A 23,039-nucleotide genomic window follows, 5' to 3' on the forward strand; every position below is an offset into this window, starting at 1 on the left:
TGGTTGGTCAGTATACTATGGTGGTGGTGGCCTTACTAACCCTACAGTGGTTGGTCAGTATACTATGGTGGTGGCGGCCTTACTAACCCTACAGTGGTTGGTCAGTATACTATGGTGGTGGTGGCCTTACTAACCCTACAGTGGTTGGTCAGTATACTATGGTGGTGGTGGCCTTACTAACCCTACAGTGGTTGGTCAGTATACTATGGTGGTGGTGGCCTTACTAACCCTACAGTGGTTGGTCAGTATACTACGGTGGTGGCGGCCTTACTAACCCTACAGTGGTTGGTCAGTATACTACGGTGGTGGTGGCCTTACTGACCCTACAGTGGTTGGTCAGTATACTATGGTGGTGGCCTTACTAACCCTACAGTGGTTGATCAGTATACTACGGTGGTGGCCTTACTAACCCTACAGTGGTTGGTCAGTATACTACGGTGGTGGCGGCCTTACTAACCCTACAGTGGTTGGTCAGTATACTATGGTGGTGGTGGCCTTACTAACCCTACAGTGGTTGGTCAGTATACTACGGTGGTGGCCTTACTAACCCTACAGTGGTTGGTCAGTATACTATGGGGGTGGCCTTACTAACCCTACAGTGGTTGGTCAGTATACTATAGTGGTGGTGGCCTTACTAACCCTACAGTGGTTGGTCAGTATACTACGGTGGTGGCCTTACTAACCCTACAGTGGTTGGTCAGTATACTACGGTGGTGGCCTTACTAACCCTACAGTGGTTGGTCAGTATACTACGGTGGTGGCGGCCTTACTAACCCTACAGTGGTTGGTCAGTATACTATGGTGGTGGTGGCCTTACTAACCCTACAGTGGTTGGTCAGTATACTATGGTGGTGGCCTTACTGACCCTACAGTGGTTGGTCAGTATACTATGGTGGTGGCCTTACTAACCCTACAGTGGTTGGTCAGTATACTACGGTGGTGGCCTTACTAACCCTACAGTGGTTGGTCAGTATACTACGGTGGTGGCGGCCTTACTAACCCTACAGTGGTTGGTCAGTATACTACGGTGGTGGTGGCCTTACTACCCCTACAGTGGTTGGTCAGTATACTATGGTGGTGGTGGCCTTACTAACCCTACAGTGGTTGGTCAGTATACTACGGTGGTGGCCTTACTAACCCTACAGTGGTTGGTCAGTATACTATGGTGGTGGCGGCCTTACTAACCCTACAGTGGTTGGTCAGTATACTATGGTGGTGGTGGCCTTACTAACCCTACAGTGGTTGGTCAGTATACTATGGTGGTGGCCTTACTAACCCTACAGTGGTTGGTCAGTATACTATGGTGGTGGTGGCCTTACTAACCCTACAGTGGTTGGTCAGTATACTATGGTGGTGGCCTTACTGACCCTACAGTGGTTGGTCAGTATACTATGGTGGTGGTGGCCTTACTACCCCTACAGTGGTTGATCAGTATACTATGGTGGTGGCGGCCTTACTAACCCTACAGTGGTTGGTCAGTATACTACGGTGGTGGTGGCCTTACTAACCCTACAGTGGTTGGTCAGTATACTACGGTGATGGCCTTACTAACCCTACAGTGGTTGGTCAGTATACTACGGTGATGGCCTTACTAACCCTACAGTGGTTGGTCAGTATACTACGGTGATGGCCTTACTAACCCTACAGTGGTTGGTCAGTATACTACGGTGATGGCCTTACTAACCCTACAGTGGTTTGTCAGTATACTACGGTGGTGGTGGCCTTACTAACCCTACAGTGGTTGGTCAGTATACTATGGTGGTGGTGGCCTTACTAACCCTACAGTGGTTGGTCAGTATACTACGGTGGTGGTGGCCTTACTAACCCTACAGTGGTTGGTCAGTATACTATGGTGGTGGTGGCCTTACTAACCCTACAGTGGTTGGTCAGTATACTATGGTGGTGGCCTTACTAACCCTACAGTGGTTGGTCAGTATACTATGGTGGTGGCGGCCTTACTAACCCTACAGTGGTTGGTCAGTATACTATGGTGGTGGCCTTACTAACCCTACAGTGGTTGGTCAGTATACTATGGTGGTGGCCTTACTAACCCTACAGTGGTTGGTCAGTATACTACGGTGGTGGTGGCCTTACTAACCCTACAGTGGTTGACCAGTATACTATGGTGGTGGTGGCCTTACTACCCCTACAGTGGTTGGTCAGTATACTACGGTGGTGGTGGCCTTACTAACCCTACAGTGGTTGGTCAGTATACTACGGTGGTGGTGGCCTTACTAACCCTACAGTGGTTGGTCAGTATACTATGGTGGTGGCGGCCTTACTAACCCTACAGTGGTTGGTCAGTATACTATGGTGGTGGTGGCCTTACTAACCCTACAGTGGTTGGTCAGTATACTATGGTGGTGGTGGCCTTACTAACCCTACAGTGGTTGGTCAGTATACTATGGTGGTGGCGGCCTTACTAACCCTACAGTGGTTGATCAGTATACTATGGTGGTGGCCTTACTAACCCTACAGTGGTTGGTCAGTATACTATGGTGGTGGCCTTACTAACCCTACAGTGGTTGGTCAGTATACTACGGTGGTGGCCTTACTAACCCTACAGTGGTTGGTCAGTATACTACGGTGATGGCCTTACTAACCCTACAGTGGTTGGTCAGTATACTATGGTGGTGGTGGCCTTACTAACCCTACAGTGGTTGGTCAGTATACTATGGTGGTGGTGGCCTTACTAACCCTACAGTGGTTGGTCAGTATACTATGGTGGTGGTGGCCTTACTAACCCTACAGTGGTTGGTCAGTATACTACGGTGGTGGTGGCCTTACTAACCCTACAGTGGTTGGTCAGTATACTATGGTGGTGGCCTTACTAACCCTACAGTGGTTGGTCAGTATACTACGGTGGTGGCCTTACTAACCCTACAGTGGTTGGTCAGTATACTACGGTGGTGGCCTTACTAACCCTACAGTGGTTGGTCAGTATACTACGGTGGTGGCCTTACTAACCCTACAGTGGTTGGTCAGTATACTATGGTGGTGGCGGCCTTACTAACCCTACAGTGGTTGGTCAGTATACTATGGTGGTGGTGGCCTTACTAACCCTACAGTGGTTGATCAGCCATTTTCATTTAGTAGCCATTTTCTAGACCATTCGGCCAGTTTGTCCAGATCGTCCTGTAGTCTGTCTATCTTCATCTGTCTTGATTCTTCTCATAATTTTTGCATCATCAGCAAACATTGAGAGGAACGAGTCTATACCCTCTGGAAGGTCGTTTACATATATTAGAAACAGGATGAGTCCAAGTACAGAGCCCTGTGAACCCCGCTGGTGACATCTCGTCACTCTGATGTCTCCCCCCTCCCCCCCCCCCTCACAGTTACTCGCTGTTTCCTGTTGCTTAGATACTCCCTTATCCACTTTACACCTTACCTTTTACTCCTGCCGGTTGTCCAACAGTTGTAACAGCCTTTTGTGAGATACTGTGTAAAAGGCTTTCTGACACTCCAAGAAAATGCAGTCGTCCCACCCTACTCTTTCTTGCCTAACTTGTGTTGCTTGATCATATAATTCTATTAAACTTGTGAGGCATGATTTACCATCTCTGAACCCATGCTGGTGGTGTGTTACAAAGCTTTTTCCCTGCAGATGCTCTATGAGCCTTTTTCTCACGATCTTCTCCATCATCTTGCATGGTATACAAGTTAGGGAAACTGGCCTGTAGTACAGCGCCTCTTGCCTGTCACCCTTTTTGTATATTGGTACTACTTTAGCTGTCTTCCAGCTTTCCGGTAAATCTCCAGTTTGACGTGACCTGTTATAAACCATAGAGAGTAGCACATTTAATGCCTCTGCACCTTCTTTTAGTATCCATGGTGAGATTCTGTCAGGCCCAACAGCCTTCGTCACATTCAGCTCCAACAGATTTCTTTGGACCTCATAACTGGTGAGGTCAAATTTCACCAAGTGTTGGAAAGTTCCTACACTGATGCATCCTTATTGTATCATAATACATCACTATTGTATACTTAGCATAGTATCTATTAACCCTACTAACTGTAGTACTAATATAAATAAATATTTTCTTATCTGCGCGTCATTTACTAAAATTCTCCCCACATAGAGGGGCAGTATTGCGTCAGATAATATCCAGCAAGACATAATTACTGTCGACGTGCGATATAACAACTAGTGATTCAATAACAACGAGTTATCATCTAAAATATCACTATATAACAGTTTATGTTATCTTAAACCGTCATGGAGCAAACAGAACTTCTCTCCATTTCTCATTCAATAAGAACACTGTTCATAATTATTGGCAATTAGCCAGAATGGAAACAATATTTAACTCCCTATAATTGCGACTCTATTCTCATTGACGTATTAAGTAGAGTAATTACACGGAAAAGAATTTTCAATTTATACTAATATGTCGCGCATGCGCGAGAGAGGAGTGGGACGGGAGCGAGCCAGGCGGTTGGACGACGCTTAGACTAATGGCGGCCATTAGTCCAGGGAGAGACGAATCTTTCATCAATTACACGATAGGCCCTTGCTTTTAATCGGCCTTGGAGTGTGCAATTACTCCATTAGCAATCCAAGGATAGCATTGGTGGACAACCAGCAGGTTAAGTGGTCTAGTATTGTTATAGGAGCTCACTATATATGTACTATGCACTTAGTCCATTGTTACGCCATAATACCTCCCCAAACACCAAGTACGTCCGCAAGGAATTTAATTTGGCCCTTCTATTGAACTGTAATGGCATAATCTAATTTGTGTTGACAATTTTTACACTCTATTGGGTTTCCCGCGTGTGTTGGAGCTGCCGTGATTGCAACAATTTCCCAGGCTAGGCTAGCGGGTCACGTGTTCCAGCAAGTTCCAGATGACGCCATCTCGACACTGCACCTCCGTTCACTGTTACAGCTAAGCGGCTGAAATTACTTTAATTTAGTTATTATTTGTTAATGAACGGTTGAAAGCTAATAATAATTTGAGATTATATTTCATTTAGGTGATTTAGGAAGTCAAGTATAAGTTCAAAGCCTCATGAACTTTATATGAGAATAATTTCTCGTATAATCATTGTCCAATATATTCTTGCTACTAACCAAATTGTCAAATGTCTATTTTATTTATATCTTACTAAGAGTTACTAATTTTATTCGAGGAAGAACCAGCCTCGATAAAGTGTACTGGGAGTACTCTACTTCTGGTATTAACCCCCATTTGTGTAGGAGGGAAAGTTTACTTCTTGAATAGTAATTTAATTTACAGTCCATTAATATTCAAGAAATAATTCTTAATAGTGACATTATCCATAGGCACAGGTATTTAAGTCCTTTTCTATTGCTTATTTATCTGTTTCCCTTTTCAGTAAAAATAGGGTGGTCCTTCGATTAATTTAAGTCAGTCAATTAAATATCAATATATTGAGAGTAAACTTTCCTTCACGACACAAAAGGTTGCTTGGTATGCCTCCTCATTTACTGCAAGGACTTCTCCTTGTTTTATTGTGAAGGCCTCTTGAAATCACTTGTTGACTTTTCACACACCTCCTTGTCATTTTCTGTAAATCTGTTCTCCCATTTTCTCACTTTCATCACTTGTTCCTTCACTGCTGTTTTCCTCCTGATGTAACTATGGAGCAGTTATGGTTGGGTCTTGGCTTTACTCGCGATGTCATTTTCAAACTGTCTTTCTAGTTCTGTGTGTGTGTATGTGTGTGTGTGTGTGTATGTTTGTGTGTGTGTGTGTACGTACCTAGTTGTGCTTGCAGGGATTGAGCTTTAGCTCTTTGGTCCTGCCTCTCAACCGTCAATCAGCAGGTGTACAGGTTCCTGAGCCTATTGGGCTTTATCATATCTACACTTGACACTGTGTATGGAGTCAGCCTCCACCACATCACTTCCTAATGCATTCCATTTGTCAACAACTCTGACACTAAAAAAGTTCTTTCTAATATCTCTGTGGCTCATTTGGGCACTCAGTTTCCACCTGTGTCCCCTAGTGCGTGTGCCCCTTGTGTTATATAGACTGTCTTTATCTACCCTATCAATTCCTTTGAGAATCTTGAATGTGGTGATCATGTTCCCCCTAACTCTTCTGTCTTCCAGCGAAGTGAGGTTTAATTCCCGTAGTCTCTCCTCGTAGCTCATACCTCTCAGCTCGGGTACTAGTCTGGTGGCAAACCTTTGAACCTTTTCCAGTTTAGTCTTATCCTTGATTAGAAATGGACTCCATGCTGGGGCTGCATACTCCAGGATTGGCCTAACATATGTGGTATACAAAGTTCTGAATGATTCTTTACACAAGTTTCTGAATGCCGTTCTTATGTTGGCCAGCTTGGCATATGCTGCTGATGTTATCCTCTTGATATAGGCTGCAGGAGACAGGTCTGGCGTGATATCAACCCCCAAGTCTTTTTCTTTCTCTGACTCTTGAAGTATTTCATTTTCCATATGGTACCTTGTATCTGGCCTCCTGCACCCTACGCCTATCTTCATTACATTACATTTGCTTGGGTTAAACTTTAACAACCATTTGTTTGACCATTCCTTCAGCTTGTCTAGGTCTTCGTGAAGCCTCACGCAGTCCTCCTCTTCCTTTGTCTTAATCCTTCTCATAATTTTTGCATCGTCCGCAAACATTGAGAGAAATGAATCTATACCCTCCAGGAGATTATTTACATATATCAGAAACAAGATAGTATCGAGTACAGAGCCCTGTGGGACTCCACTGGTGACTTCACGCCACTCTGAGGTCTCACCCCTCATCGTAACTCTCTGTTTCCTATTGCGCAGGTACTCCCTTATCTACTGGAGCACCTTACCAGCTACACCTGCCTGTCTCTCCATCTTATGTACCAGCCACTTATGCGGTACTGTGTCAAAGGCAGACAGCATGCCTTGACAGTATGCGGTACTGTGTGTGTGTGTGTGTGTGTGTGTGTGTGTGTGTATGTGTGTGTGTGTGTGTGTGTGTGTGTGTGTGTGTGTGTGTGTGTGTGTGTGTGTGTGTGTGTGTGTGTGTGTGTGTGTGTGTGCGTGTGCGTGTGCGTGAGTGTGTGTGTGTGTGTGTGTGTGTGTGTGTGTGTGTGTGTGTGTGTGTGTGTGTGTGTGTGTGTGTGTGTGTGTGTGTGTGTGTGTGTATGTGTGTGTGTGTGTACTCACCTAGTTGTACTCACCTAATTGTGTCTGCAGGATCGAACATTGACTCTTGGATCCCGCCTTTTGAGCATCGGTTATTTACAGCAATGACTCCTGTCCCATTTCCCTATCATACCTGGTTTTAAAATTATGAATAGTATTTGCTTCCACAACCTGTTCCTGAAGTGCATTCCATTTTCCCACTACTCTCACGCTAAAAGAAAACTTCCTAACATCTCTGTGACTCATCTGAGTTTCAAGCTTCCATCCATGTCCCCTCGTTCTGTTACTATTCCGGGTGAACATTTCGTCTATGTCCAGTCTGTCAATCCCTCTGAGTATCTTATACGTTCCTATCATGTCCCCCCTCTCCCTTCTTCTTTCTAGTGTCGTAAGGCACAGTTCCCTCAGGCGCTCCTCATATCCCATCCCTCGTAGCTCTGGGACGAGTCTCGTTGCAAACCTCTGAACCTTTTCCAGTTTCATTATATGCTTCTTCAGATGGGGACTCCATGATGAGGCGGCATACTCTAAGACTGGCCTTACGTAGGCAGTGTAAAGGGCCATAAATGCCTCCTTACTTAGGTTTCTGAATGATGTTCTAACTTTTGCCAGTGTAGAGTACGCTGCTGTCATTATCCTATTTATATGTGCCTCAGGAGATAGATTAGGTGTTACGTCCACCCCCAGGTCTCTTTCACGCGTCGTTACAGGTAGGCTGTTCCCCTTCATTGTGTACTGTCCCTTTGGTCTCCTATCTCCAAGTCCCATTTCCATAACTTTACATTTGCTCGTGTTGAATTCCAGTAGCCATTTCTCTGACCATCTCTGCAACCTGTTCAGGTCCTCTTGGAGGATCCTGCAATCCTCATCTGTCACAACTCTTCTCATCAACTTTGCGTCATCCGCAAACATCGACATGTAGGACTCTACGCCTGTAAACATGTCGTTAACATATACAAGAAATAGAATTGGTCCCAGCACCGATCCTTGTGGTACTCCACTTGTTACTGTTCGCCAGTCCGACTTCTCGCCCCTTACAGTAACTCTTTGGCTCCTTCCTGTTAGGTAGTTCCTTATTCATGCTAGGACCTTTCCCCCCCACCCCCGCCTGCCTCTCGAGCTTGACCAGCAGTCTCATGTGCGGTACTGTATCAAAGGCTTTTTGGCAGTCCAGAAATATGCAGTCTGCCCAACCATCTCTGTCATGTCTTATCCTCGTTATTTTATCATAGAATTCCAGAAGGTTTGTTAGGCACGATTTCCCTGTCCAGACCCCATGTTGATGTTTTTTCACAAACCTAATGTTCTCCAGGTGTGCAACCAGTCGTAGCCAAATTATTCTTTCCAGTATTTTACAGGGGATGCTTGTCAGTGATACAGGTCTATAGTTAAGTGGCTCCTCCCTATCACCTTTCTTGAAGATCGGCACAACATTTGCCTTCTTCCAGCAACTGGGCAATTCTCCTGACATAAGTGACTCATTAAAGATCATTGCCAGAGGCACACTGAGGGCCTGTGCTGCTTCTTTTAGTATCCACGGTGATACTTTGTCTGGTCCAACTGCTTTAGTTGCATCTAGAGTTGTCAACTGTTTCATTACCTCCTCTGCTGTCACCTCTATATCTGATAGTCTTTCATCTAGGGTAACCCCTTCCAACAATGGGAGCTGCTCATGCTCGGTAGTGAACACTCCATGGAAACTGGCATTCAGTGCCTCGCAGATTTCCTTGTCACTTTCAGTATATGCCCCCTCTGTCTTCCTTAGTCTTGTCACTTGGTCGTTCACCAACATTTTCTTCTTATATGACTGTGTAGTAACTTAGGTTGTTTTTTCGCTTTGATTGCAATATCGTTCTCATAGTCCCTTTCCGATGTTCGTCTTATGTTAATGTAATCGTTCCTCGCTCTGTTGTATCTGCTTCTGTTGTCCTCTGTTCTTTGTCTTCTGTACTTCCTCCACTCCCGCCTGCTGGCCATTTTTGCTTCCTGACACTGTCTATTAAACCATGGGTTATTATATTCCTTCTTATTTTTTCCCTTTACCGTTGGTATAAATCTCTCTTCGGCCTCCTGACATTTCTGTATGACTAGGTACATCATATCTTGCACTGCTTTTCCTCTAATTTCTTCTTCCCACTGCATTTCACCCAGATAGTCCCTTATCCTCTTATAGTCCCCTTTCCTGTAGTCAGCTCTCCTTTCCCAGATCTCTTGTCCCATGGTCATAAGTTTGAATTCCATCATGTAGTCAAAGACTAGGACACAATGGTCACTGGCCCCTAGAGGTATTTCATGCTCTAAATTCTCGATATCTTCTACGTTCTGGGTGAAAATCAGGTCTAATAGGCTCGGTGCATCTCCTCCTCTTTCCCTTATGTCTTCCTTCACATGTTGTGTCAGGAAATTCCTGTCTATAACATCTACTAATTTTGCTCCCCACGTTTCGTCCCCTCCATGGGGATTCCTTGATTCCCAATTTATCTCTCCATGATTTAGGTCCCCCATGATCAGAAGCTTCGCTCTCATTCTGTGGGCTAGTGTTGCTGCCTTCTGAAGTTCATCTATACATGCTTTGTTGTTGTCATCATACTCCTGCCTGGGTCTTCTACTGTTTGGTGGGGGATTGTAGATTACCAAGATCACAATCTTCCTCCCATCTACTGTCAGAGTTCCATGTATGAAGCTTGTGCACTCATTGATAACTCGATTTCCCAGGTCCTCAAACTTCCATTTCCGCTGTATTAGGAGTGCTACTCCCCCTCCCTGTCTCTGTGTCCTCTCTTTTCGTATCACCTGGTACACTTCAGGAAAGATTGCATCTGAGATCATGTCATTAATTTTAGTTTCCACAATTGCAACTATGTCAGGATCTGCTTCACTCACTCTTTCTTTTATCTCTTCTGCTTTATTAGATACCCTATCAGCATTGGTGTACCAAACCTTGAGATTCTTCATGGAAACTCTTGTACCAGAGTTCTCCCTTTTTCTGGGGGTCTGGGGGGTGTCTGGGGGGTGACTGGGGGCAGGGGGGATCTGGGGGATCTGGGGGGTGTCTGGGGGATGACTGGGGGCGGGGAGGATCCGGGGGATGTCCGGGGGGATCTGGGGGGTGTCTGGGGGGGGGGGTGCGGGGGGTGTATGGGAGGTAAAAGAGGTCAGGAGGGGTGCTTGGGGGGCTACCGGGGGCTGGGCTTCTAGGAAGGTAGGTAGGAGGGTCTGGGGTAGGGCCTGGGTAGGTAGGTCTGGAGTAGGAAGGGCATACTGGGTCTGAAGATTAGGGAGGGCATAGAGGGGTTGGGAGATAGCGTAAGGTTGGGAGTCAGATAGAGGTTGAGAGGCTGGGAGGGGGAAGGATAGAGGGGGTGGGGGGAACCTCCCACCCCCCTCGCAAGGGTGGGGGGTCACATGGAAGGAGAGGGGATGAGGAGGGGTGAGGGCTGGGTAGGCTTTGGGTGTTGAGGGGATGAGGGCTGGGTGGGTTCCTGGGGTTGAGGGGATGAGGGCTGGTGGGTTTTGGGGGTTGAGGGGATGAGGGCTGGACGGGTTTTGGGGGTTGAGGTGATGAGGGGGTCCTTCGAATGTGGGATGAATTTGACTGCAGTGGGGTCAGAGGGGTCAAGGGATGTGTTGGGGAGATAAGCAGGGGCGGCTGATTTGGGGAAGGGATGACCTGAGAAGCAAGTGTGAGATGGTTAGCATGGGGTGGATTAGCACTGGGGTGTGTAGCTGCGCTCAAATGGGAAGAGTTGTATTGTTGTTTGCTTGCTCTGTGGGCAATCTGTTCCTCCTTCGTCATGAATTTGTCAATATATACGTTGTAGTAATTTTCGCTACCTCTGAGTAAGTGTTTGTGATGCAGTATGTAATCCACTGCCTCTTCGTTAGTGAACTGTACCAGGACAGGTCGTTTCCTGTTACAGTTGTATGGTCCAATGCGTCGTTGAACTTGCACCTCATTCCCTGCCATCTGGGCTCTCATGTCTCGCAAGATCCCCTGTAGCTCCAAATCCTCAATCTCCATCCTTTCCTGCCTCGATGGTGCCCTGGCTTCAAGCAATCCATGGATTATGATTGTCCTCTTTCTCAGTTCAGGGTCATGCTGGTGGCCCTCTCCCTGGCTGACCCCCACCCGTCCCACACCCGCTACTCCATCTACTACTACTCCCCCTTCCCCTGCCAAGCTTCCCTTATTCCTGCCAAATTCATTAGTAAGCCTAGATATTTCTCCTTGCCATTCTACCCTGCTCTTCCTGATTTCCTCTTGAATATAATCCATAAACTCTTGTTTGAGTATTTGAACCTCGTCCTGTATCTTATTAAAGACTTCACTTTTAATCCCCTGGATTAGATCATCTATCCAAACATCCCTCTTCTCTACAAATTTCCCAATCATCTTCTCCACAAACCTATCTTCTTCCTCAATCATAATACTGTTAGACCTAGACACCCTTCCTGACCTAGTCATTGCTATAATGCAACCTTACCCACAGGGGTTCCAAGTATCTTACCGTCCTGCTAACACAATAGGTGAGTGAATCTCCAATCGTCGTCCCACGTGGTGGTAGAAGGGATGCTGCCGGGGTGAGGTCACGCGGTCAGAGGCGGTGAGGTCCGCTCCACACTACACACTGCCACAGTACTTCCTCAACTATTTTGAATTACGCTATTTAAACTGTTTTTCTTCACTACCTTATGGCTTTGGTCAAAACCCAAGGTTTTTTCATTCACTTGTACACACTTTTTCACTTCGAAGTTGCCTGATTACCCCTCCCACTCCACTAGTTAACCAGGAGCTCTCAACCCACGTCCACCCAACATGGTCACAAGACATGTGTGTGTGTACTCACCTAGTTGTGTCTGCAGGATCGAGCATTGACTCTTGGATCCCGCCTTTCGAGCATCGGTTGTTTACAGCAATGACTCCTGTCCCATTTCCCTATCATACCTGGTTTTAAAATTATGAATAGTATTTGCTTCCACAACCTGTTCCTGAAATGCATTCCATTTCCCCACTACTCTCACGCTAAAAGAAAACTTCCTAACATCTCTGTGACTCATCTGAGTTTCAAGCTTCCATCCATGTCCTCTCGTTCTGTTACTATTCCGTGTGAACATTTCGTCTATGTCCACTCTGTCAATCCCTCTGAGTATCTTATATGTTCCTATCATGTCCCCCCTCTCCCTTCTTCTTTCTAGTGTCGTAAGGCACAGTTCCCTCAGGCGCTCCTCATACCCCATCCCTCGTAGCTCTGGGACGAGTCTCGTTGCAAACCTCTGAACCTTTTCCAGTTTCATTATATGCTTCTTCAGATGGGGACTCCATGATGAGGCGGCATACTCTAAGACTGGCCTTACGTAGGCAGTGTAAAGTGCCCTAAATGCCTCCTTACTTAGGTTTCTGAATGATGTTCTAACTTTTACCAGTGTAGAGTACGCTGCTGTCATTATCCTATTAATATGTGCCTCAGGAGATAGATTAGGTGTTACGCCCACCCCCAGGTCTCTTTCACGCGTCGTTACAGGTAGGCTGTTCCCCTTCATTGTGTACTGTCCCTTTGGTCTCCTATCTCCTAGTCCCATTTCCATAACTTTACATTTGCTCGTGTTGAATTCTAGTAGCCATTTCTCTGACCATCTCTGCAATCTGTTCAGGTCCTCTTGGAGGATCCTGCAATCCTCATCTGTCACAACTCTTCTCATCAACTTTGCATCATCCGCAAACATCGACATGTAGGACTCTACGCCTGTAAACATGTCGTTAACATATACAAGAAATAGAATTGGTCCCAGCACCGATCCTTGTGGTACTCCACTTGTTACTGTTCGCCAGTCCGACTTCTCGCCCCTTACCGTAACTCTTTGGCTCCTTCCTGTTAGGTAGTTCCTTATCCATGCTAGGACCTTTCCCCCCACCCCCGCCTGCCTCTCGAGCTTGAACAGCAGTCTCATGTGCAGTACTGTATCAAAGGCTTTTTGGCAGTCCAGAAATATGCAGTCTGCCCAACCATCTCTGTCCTGTCTTATCCTCGTTATTTTATCATAGAATTCCAGAAGGTTTGTTAGGCACGATTTCCCTGTCCAGAACCCATGTTGATGTTTGTTAACAAACCTAATGTTCTCCAGGTGTGCAACCAGTCGTAGCCTAATTATTCTTTCCAGTATTTTACAGGGGATGCTTGTCAGTGATACAGGTCTATAGTTAAGTGCCTCCTCCCTATCTCCTTTCTTGAAGATCGGCATGACATTTGCCTTCTTCCAGCAACTGGGCAATTTTCCTGACATAAGTGACTCATTAAAGATCATTGCCAGAGGCACGCTGAGGGCCTGTGCTGCTTCTTTTAGTATCCACGGTGATACTTTGTCTGGTCCAACCGCTTTAGTTGCATCTAGAGTTGTCAACTGTTTCATTACCTCCTCTGCTGTCACCTCCATATCTGATAGTCTTTCATCTAGGGGTAACCCCTTCCAACAATGGGAGCTGCTCAGGCTCGGTAGTGAACACTCCATGGAAGCTGGCATTCAGTGCCTCGCAGATTTCCTTGTCACTTTCAGTATATGCCCCCTCTGTCTTCCTTAGTCTTGTCACTTGGTCGTTCACCGACATTTTCTTCTTATATGACTGTGTAGTAACTTAGGTTGTTTTTTCGCTTTGATTGCAATATCGTTCTCATAGTCCCTTTCCGATGTTCGTCTTATGTTAATGTAATCGTTCCTCGCTCTGTTGTATCTGCTTCTGTTGTCCTCTGTTCTTTGTCTTCTGTACTTCCTCCACTCCCGCCTGCTGGCCATTTTTGCTTCCTGACACTGTCTATTAAACCATGGGTTATTATATTCCTTCTTATTTTTTCCCTTTACCGTTGGTATAAATCTCTCTTCGGCCTCCTGGCATTTCTGTATGACTAGGTCCATCATATCTTGGACTGCTTTTCCTCTAATTTCTTCCTCCCACTGCACTTCACCCAGATAGTCCCTTATCCTCATATAGTCCCCTTTCCTGTAGTCAGCTCTCCTTTCCCAGATCTCTTGTCCCATGGTCATAAGTTTGAATTCCATCATGTAGTCAAAGACTAGGACACAATGGTCACTGGCCCTTAGAGGTATTTCATGCTCTAAATTCTCGATATCTTCTACGTTCTGGGTGAAAATCAGGTCTAATAGGCTCGGTGCATCTCCTCCTCTTTCCCTTGTGTCTTCCTTCACATGTTGTGTCAGGAAATTCCTGTCTATAACATCTACTAATTTTGCTCCCCGCGTTTCGTCCCCTCCATGGGGATTCCTTGATTCCCAATTTATCTCTCCATGATTTAGCTCCCCCATGATCAGCAGCTTTGCTCTCATTCTGTGGGCTAGTGTTGCTGCCTTCTGCAGTTCATCTATACATGCTTTGTTGTTGTCATCATACTCCTGCCTGGGTCTTCTACTGTTTGGTGGGGGATTGTAGATTACCAAGATCACAATCTTCCTCCCATCTACTGTCAGAGTTCCATGTATGAAGCTTGTGCACTCATTGGTAACTCGATTTCCCAGGTCTTTCCCAGGTCTGGTGTGTGTGTGTGTGTGTGTGTGTGTGTGTGTGTGTGTGTGTGTGTGTGTGTGTGTGTGTGTGCATGCGTGTGTGTGTGTACTCACCTAGTTGTGTTTGCGGGGGTTGAGCTCTGGCTCTTTGGTCCCGCTTCTCAACCGTCAATCAACAGGTGTACAGATTCCTGAGCCTATTGGGCTCTATCATATCTACACTTGAAACTGTGTATGGAGTCAGTCTCCACCACATCACTTCCTAAAGCATTGCATTTGTCAACCACTCTGACACTAAAAAAGTTCTTTCTAATATCTCTGTGGCTCATTTGGGCACTCAGTTTCCACCTGTGTCCCCTTCTGTGTGTGCCCCTTGATTTAAATAGCTTGTCTTTATCTACCCTATCAATTCCCTTCAGAATCTTGAATGTGGTGATCATGTCCCCCCTAACTCTTCTGTCTTCCAGCGTAGTGAGGTTTAGTTCCCGAGGTCTCTCCTCATAGTTCATATCTCTCAGCTCGGGTGCTAGTCTGGTGACAAACCTTTGAACCTTTTCCAGTTTAGTCTTATCCTTGATTAGATATGGACTCCATGCTGGGGCTCCATACTCCAGGATTGGCCTGACATATGTGGTATACAAAGTTCTGAATGATTCTTTACACAAGTTTCTGAATGCCGTTCGTATGTTGGCCAGCCTGGCATATGCCGCTGATGTTATCCTCTTGATATGTGCTGCAGGAGAGAGGTCTGGCGTGATATCAACCCCAAGTCTTTTTCATTCTCTGACTCCTAAAGAATTTCCTTTCCCAGATGATACCGTGTATCTGGCCTCCTGCTCCCTACAACTATCATCATTACATTACATTTGGTTGGGTTAAACTCTAACAACCATTTGTTCGACCATTCCTTCAGCTTGTCTAGGTCTTCTTGAAGCCTCAAACAGTCCTCTTCTGTCTTAATCCTTCTCATAATTTTGGCATCGTCCACAAACATTGAGAGAAATGAATCGATACCCTCCGGGAGATCATTTACATATATCAGAAACAAGATAGGACCGAGTATAGAGCCCTGTGGGACTCTACTGGTGACTTCACGCCAATCGGAGGTCTCCCCCCTTACCGTAACTCTCTGCTTCCTATTGCTTAGATGCTCCATTATCCACTGGAGCACCTTACCAGCTACACCTGCCTGACTCTCCAGCTTATGTATTAGCCTCTTATGCGGTACTTTGTCAAAGGCTTTCCGACAATCCAAGAAAATGCAGTCCGCCCAGCCCTCTCTTTCTTGCTTAATCTTTGTCACCTGGTCGTAGAATTCTATTAAGCCAGTCAGGCAAGATTTACCCTCCCTGAACCTATGTTGGCGATTTGTAATGAATTCCCTTCTCTCCAGATGTGTTACCAGGTTTTTTCTCACGATCTTCTCCATCACCTTGCATGGTATACAAGTCAAGGACACTGGCCTGTAGTTCAGTGCCTCTTACCTGTCGCCCTTTTTGTATATTGGGACCACATTTTCCGTCTTCCATATTTCTGGTTGGTCTCCCGTCTCCAGTGACTTACTATACACTATGGAGAGTGGCAAGCAAAGCGTCTCAGCACACTCTTTCAGTACCCTTGGTGAGATCCTGTCTGGACCAACAGCCTTTCTAACATCCAGATCCAGCAGGTGTCTCTTGACCTCCTCTCTCGTAATTTCGAACTCTTCCAAGACCGCCTGGTTTACCTCCCTTTCTTCTAGCACAGTGACCTCACCTTGTTCTATTGTGAAGACCTCCTGGAACCTCTTATTGAGTTCTTCACACACCTCTTTGTCATTCTCTGTATACCTGTCCTCGCTTGTTCTAAGTTTCAAAACCTGTTCTTTCACTGTTGTTTTCCTTCTGATGTGACTGTGGAGTAGCTTTGGTTCGGTCTTGGCTTTGTTTGCTATATCATTTTCATAACTTTTCTCTGCTTCTCTTCTCACCCTGACATACTCATTCCTGGTTCTCTGGTATCTCTCTCTGCTTTCTGGTGTTCTGTTATTCCGGAAGTTCCTCCACGTCCGTTTTTTCAGTTTCTTTACTTCCTTACATGCCTTATTATACCATGGATTCTTCTGTTGCTTCTCGGATTTTTCCCTTCGGGCCGGGATGAACCTGTTTACTGCCTCCTGACACTTTTGGGTAACATAGTCCATCATACCTTGTACAGACTTATCTTGTGAGGTCTGTGTCCCAAGGTATTTCCCTTAGGAAACTTCTCATCTCTTCATAATTCCCCTTTCGGTATGCCAGCCTTTTGTTTCCAAGTTCTTTTTTGGGGGAAATAATTCCTACCTCTACCAGGTACTCAAAGTTCAATACACTGTGATCACTCATTCCCAAGGGTGCTTCCATCTTAACTTCCCTTATATCCCACTTATTTAGGGGTAAATATCAAATCAATCATTGCTGGTTCATCTTCTCCTCTCATTCTTGTTGATTCCTTGATGTGCTGGCTCAGAAAGTTTCTTGTTGCCACGTCCAGCAGCTTAGCTCTCCATGTTTCTGGTCCTCCATGCGGGTCTCTGTTCTCCCAATCTATCTTCCCATGGTTGAAGTCTCTCATAATTAGTAGTCCAGATCCATTCCTGCTAGCAATAAAAGCTGCTCTCTCTATCATGTTAATGGTGGCCATGTTGTTTCTATCATATTCCTGTCTGGGTCTTCTGTCATTTGTTGATGGATTATATATAACTACGACTATAATTTTTTACCATCCAGTTGTTATGGTACCTCCTATGTAGTCACTGAAACCTTCACAGCCCTAAATAACCATCTCCTCAAAATCCCAGCCTTTTCTTACCAGCAGAGCTACACCACCCCCACCTCTTCCTTCCCTCTCTTTCCTCATAACATAATAGTCCTGTGGAAACATTGCATTTGTTATGATTTTCGTGAGCTTTGTTTCTGTGAGGGCTCTTATGTCTGGGTTTTCCTCTAGTACCCATTCTCCAAGCTCAATGGCTTTATATGTAATTCCATCTATGTTAGTATACATTGCCTTGAGGCTCACTTTCTTCTGTCCCTTCTCAAATCGCCTCCTTGGTGAGTGTTCTGCTGGTGGGGAAAGCTGTTCCATGAATGTGAGAATCTGTGAGGTGGATAACAGGGTCTCAGAGGGTACTGGGATGAGGGGCGGGGGATCAAGTGAAGGGGGAGTGACAGGGAGGGTATGGGGTGAAAGGGGAGAGAGGACAGGAAGGAAAGGCGGGGGGGAGGAGTAGAAGGGTGGGGATTGGTTGTGGGGGGAGGGAGATTTGTCTGAGCATTTGAGTGGGGGCAGAGAGGGTTTGGGGTAGGGGGTTTTCTATGTAGAGGAGGGTGGTGGGGTTACCCTCCCCGCTGGTGTTACTGGGTAGCTGGTTGTGGGCTCCCCCCTCGCCTCTGGGGATGTTGTGTTGGGAGCTGTGACTTCCTGGTTTTCCCCTCTTGCCCTGCGCCTCTTCCTTGCTTCTGCTGCCATGGCTCTCTCCTCCCTCGTCATGTCCTCTGGAGGAATACATTTTTGAATTCTCCCACATTTTGCAGGTAGCTCTTCATAAGAACATAAGAACAAAGTTAACTGCAGAAGGCCTATTGGTCCATACGAGGCAGCTCCTATCTATAACTACCCAATCCCACTCATATACTTGTCCAACCCGCGCTTGAAACACTCGAGGGACCCCACCTCCACCACGTTACGTAGTAATTGGTTCCACAAATCAAGAACCCTGTTACCGAACCAGTATTTACCCAAGTCTTTCCTAAATCTAAACTTATCCAATTTATACCCATTGTTTCGTGTTCTGTCTTGTGTTGATACTTTTAATACCGTATTAATATCTCCTTTGTTATGTCCATTCATCCACTTGTAAACCTCTATCATGTCACCCCTAACTCTGCGCCTTTCCAGTGAATGCAATTTAAGCTTTGTTAATCTTTCTTCATATGAAAGATTTCTAATTTGGGGAATTAACTTAGTCATCCTACACTGGACACGTTCAAGTGAATTTATATCCATTCTATAGTACGGCGACCAAAACTGAACTGCATAATCTAAATGGGGCCTAACCAGAGCAAGATATAGCTGAAGAACGACACCAGGTGTCTTGTTACTAACGCTTCAATTAATAAATCCCAGTATCATACTTGCCTTATTACGAACATTCATGCATTGATCCTTTTGTTTTAAATTCTTACTTATCATAACTCCCAGATCCCTTTCGCAATTCGACTTCGCAATCTCAACACCATCTAGCTCGTATCTTGTAACTCTATCATCATTACCTAGCCTCAAAACTATACATTTATCAGCATTAAACTTCATCTGCCAATCCTTTGACCATTTCAAAACCCTATTTAGATCAACTTGAAGTGATAGTGAGTCTTCTTCCGTGTTAATTTCCCTGCCGATTTTTGTATCATCGGCAAATTTGCAAATGTTGCTACTCAAACCTGAATCTAAATCATTGATATATATTATAAACAACAGAGGTCCCAGGACAGAGCCCTGAGGCACTCCACTTACAACATTTTCCCACCCTGACTTAACCCCATTTATACTAACTCTCTGTTTCCTTTGGAATAGCCATGCCCTAATCCAACTTAATATAGCACCTCCAATACCATGAGCTTCTATTTTTTTAATCAGTCTTTCATGTGGCACCATATCAAAAGCTTTGCTAAAGTCAAGGTACACAACATCACAATCCTTACCACTATCAACTGCCTCAACTATGCTGGAATAAAAAGATGGCAAATTTGTTAAACATGAACGGCCATTTGTAAAACCATGTTGCGACTCATTTATTAATTTGTGTTTTTCAAGATGAAGACGAATTTTATTTGCAATTATCGATTCAAGTAACTTTCCCACAATAGACGTTAGGCTAATTGGTCGATAGTTTGACGCAAGTGATCTACCTCCTTTCTTAAAAATTGGTATCACATTAGCAACTTTCCATAACTCTGGCACTCTGCCTAACTCTATTGATTTATTAAATATGGTAGACATTGGGTTGCAAAGCTTCTCTTTGCATTCTTTAAGCACCCTGGCAAACACTTCATCCGGCCCTGGGGATTTGTTTGGTTTGAGTTTAACTATTTGTTTAAGAACATCCTCCCTGGTAACTGCTAAACTAGTCAACCTGTCCTCGTCCCCACCCACATAGACTTGTTCGGCTGAAGGCATTTTGTTAAGTTCCTCTTTAGTAAATACACATATAAAATATTTATTAAAAATACTACTCATCTCTTCATCATTATCTGTTATTTAACCTTACTCAGTTTTTAATGGACCTATCCTCTCCCTAAACTTTGTCCGGTATTACTGGAAAAACCCTTTAGGATTTGTCTTTGTTTGCTCTGCTATGCGAACTTCATAGTTTCTTTTTGCTTTCCTTATCTCTTTTTTAGTATTTCTAACCAGTTGTACGAATTCCTGTTCTAAACTGACTTCCCCATTCTTAATCCTTTTGTAGCACGCTCTCTTTTTACCAATAAGGTTCTTCAGATCCTTTGTTATCCACTTTGGATCATTAGTATTCGATCTATTCAATTTATATGGTATACTACATTCGTGGGCTTCGCTTAGAATATTTTTAAATAGGTTATATTTTGAGTCCACATCGAAAACCCTTTTTACGTCACCTGTCGCTGGGTTCACGTCTAGCTCTAAGACCGGCCCACACCCCATACCCAAGACTTTCCAATCTTTTGAGCCAATAAATTTCTTAGGTTATTGAAATTAGCTTTTCGAAAATCTGGCACTTTAACAGAATTTTCTCCTACAGATCTATTCCATTCTATACTAAATCTGATTTCTTTATGATCACTGTTCCCTAGCTCATTCCCTATTTCGATATCCTTAATTTGTGTTTCCCTGTTAGTTAACACTAAATCTAAAATATTATTTTCCCGCGTTGGTTCCTTAATGTGTTGCGTAAGAAAGCAATCGTCAATTAATTCTAGAAAATCTTCTGCTTCACTATTCCCTGTTTTGTTCAACCAGTTTATTCCACTAAAATTAAAGTCACCCATGACATAAACATTGTTAGATCTAGATGCTCTAGATATTTCATCCCATAGATGCTTTACTTCTTTTGCTCTGTCTAAATTTGGTGGCCTATATATAACTCCTATTATAATATTATTTGCTTTTTTCGTTTAATTCTATTCAAATAGTTTCTGTGTGTGGCTCAGCTTTGATTCCCTCTTTGAGACTACATTTCAAATTGTCCCTAACGTATATGGCTACTCCCCCTCCTCGTCTAATATATCTATCTGTGTGAAATAGTTTAAATCCATTTATTTGATATTCAGCTAATAGTTCTCTATTTTCTACATTCATCCACGTTTCGGTAAGAGTGATAATATTTATTTTTTCTGTGCATACAAGAGCATTTAATTCATTAATTTTATTTCTTAGACTTCTACTGTTAGTGTAATATACCCTAAGTGAATTGTTATTTTGAGGCCCTTCAATTTCCCTGATCATTTTGTCAATTCCTTTCTCCCCCAAACACATACTTTTATTATCTCCTTCCTCCAAATCAATTCCCATACCACTATCTACTAACAGTTTAAACCCAAACAAACACCTCTAACCACTGGTTCCAACGAGTTCGCAACAGCAGCAACCCCAGCTCTCGATAGATGCACCCCATCCTGAGCATACATTTTATTTCTTCCATAGAAGGTTTCCCAGTTGTCTATGAAAGATATTGCATTAGATTTGCTATATCTTTCCAGCCTGCAATTGACACCAAGTGCCCTCGACATCCATTCATTTCCCACTCCCTTTCTTGGAAGAATGCCACATATGATCGGGATTCCTCCCTTGCTCCTAACTAATTCTATTGCTGTCTTGAATCTCTGTATTAGTTCCTCACTCCTAACTCGCCCAACATCATTACCCCCTGCGCTAATACAAATAATGGGTTTGTTCCCATTTCCCGTCATAATATCTTTCATGTTTCCAACAATATCACCAATACCAGCTCCCGGATAGCAAACCCTTAACCTGTTTCCTTTATCTCTGGCACAAAACGTTCTGTCTAAATACCTTACCTGGGAATCTCCCACAACCAAAATTCGCTTCGTTCCTCCCTTTTCCTTTAGGGCACTTTGAGGGACCTGCGCTTCAATGTTCCTCGTTGCTTTGCCTTTGCCTCCTCGTTGAACTACAGGTTCACCACAGCACTCGTCCTCTAACACATCAAATGCGTTAGAAGTCCTTAGGCTATTAGGTGTCGGTTTTGCCAAGGTCTTCTTAAGATCCCTGTCCTTGACAACTTGCCAGGACGAGGTCTTTTTAACACTGGTCTCCTCCTTTGTTTCTTCCTGATGTTGTTTCAGCTGTCGTACCTCCTCCCGTAGCGAATCCAGCTCTGTCCTCAGACCTCCAACTAAATTCACCAGTTCCTTCACTCTTCCTTCTTAGAATCTCCTTTGTGTTCTCGTTTGCAAACACTATCTTTATCACACGGTCTCGGTCTTTGTTGTACCAGCCTAGCCTGAAAACCTTCTCAATGCTATGCTCAGCCCTTCCATGTCTAGTTGTTGGATATTTCCAACATCGAATACAGCATTGTTGTATTCTCATTACTTATTACTAACCATACTTAATACTGTAGTAAGTAAAATTAACAACTCGTAGAATTCTCCTGTACTAATAATTCATCTGTGCAGTAGGCTAGAATTCTCACGTCACCTGACGCCAGTATTGCGTCAGATTTCTTTACAGTAAAACACATTATATACAATTTGTGTGAGAATTAAATACGATTCTCCATAATTAAAGCATTCTGTATGACAACTGATTGCAGACGAACTGTTCTCTAACTAAAAGCCGAATAGAGCGTTAGAATTATACCGTCTACCTCGCGATAGTGTTAACGTCATCAATGAATGCCATGGGGAGACATTAATTCTTCTCCCTTATATATTTACTATTCTTAAATAGTTAAATAATAATATTTCGTTCCTCTAAATAATAAACCCGTCCAGTCTTTAGAGTTTCAAGCGCGAATGCGAGAAATATTAATGTTCAAGACAATAATTTGTGTAATGAACGTCGACTCGGCGTGGGTAGGAGGGACGCGACGCCATGTCAGTGTCGGTACAAGTCGGGAAGCGGACACGTGCAAGGCCAGAAGGAGGCAAAGCCACGCTTACCGTACTCACAAAAGACGCCATTGTCCAGCAAATAGGACACGTGTGTCTATCCACAGATGAAAGCCGCCACTGTGAGGCGTGAATGACCTTGCAGATAATATCTTCAACTAGTGCTGGTGTTAAATAAGGGACCCCTAGACTTGGTTCCTGACGACACGTGATCAGCCAACTTGAAACGTATTAATCCAGGATAAGTTCACCTGAACTTGGGATACGTAATTACGGCA

The sequence above is a fragment of the Procambarus clarkii genome, chromosome 46 (assembly GCF_040958095.1).
Source record: "Procambarus clarkii isolate CNS0578487 chromosome 46, FALCON_Pclarkii_2.0, whole genome shotgun sequence".
Classification (NCBI taxonomy): Eukaryota; Metazoa; Arthropoda; class Malacostraca; order Decapoda; family Cambaridae; genus Procambarus; species Procambarus clarkii.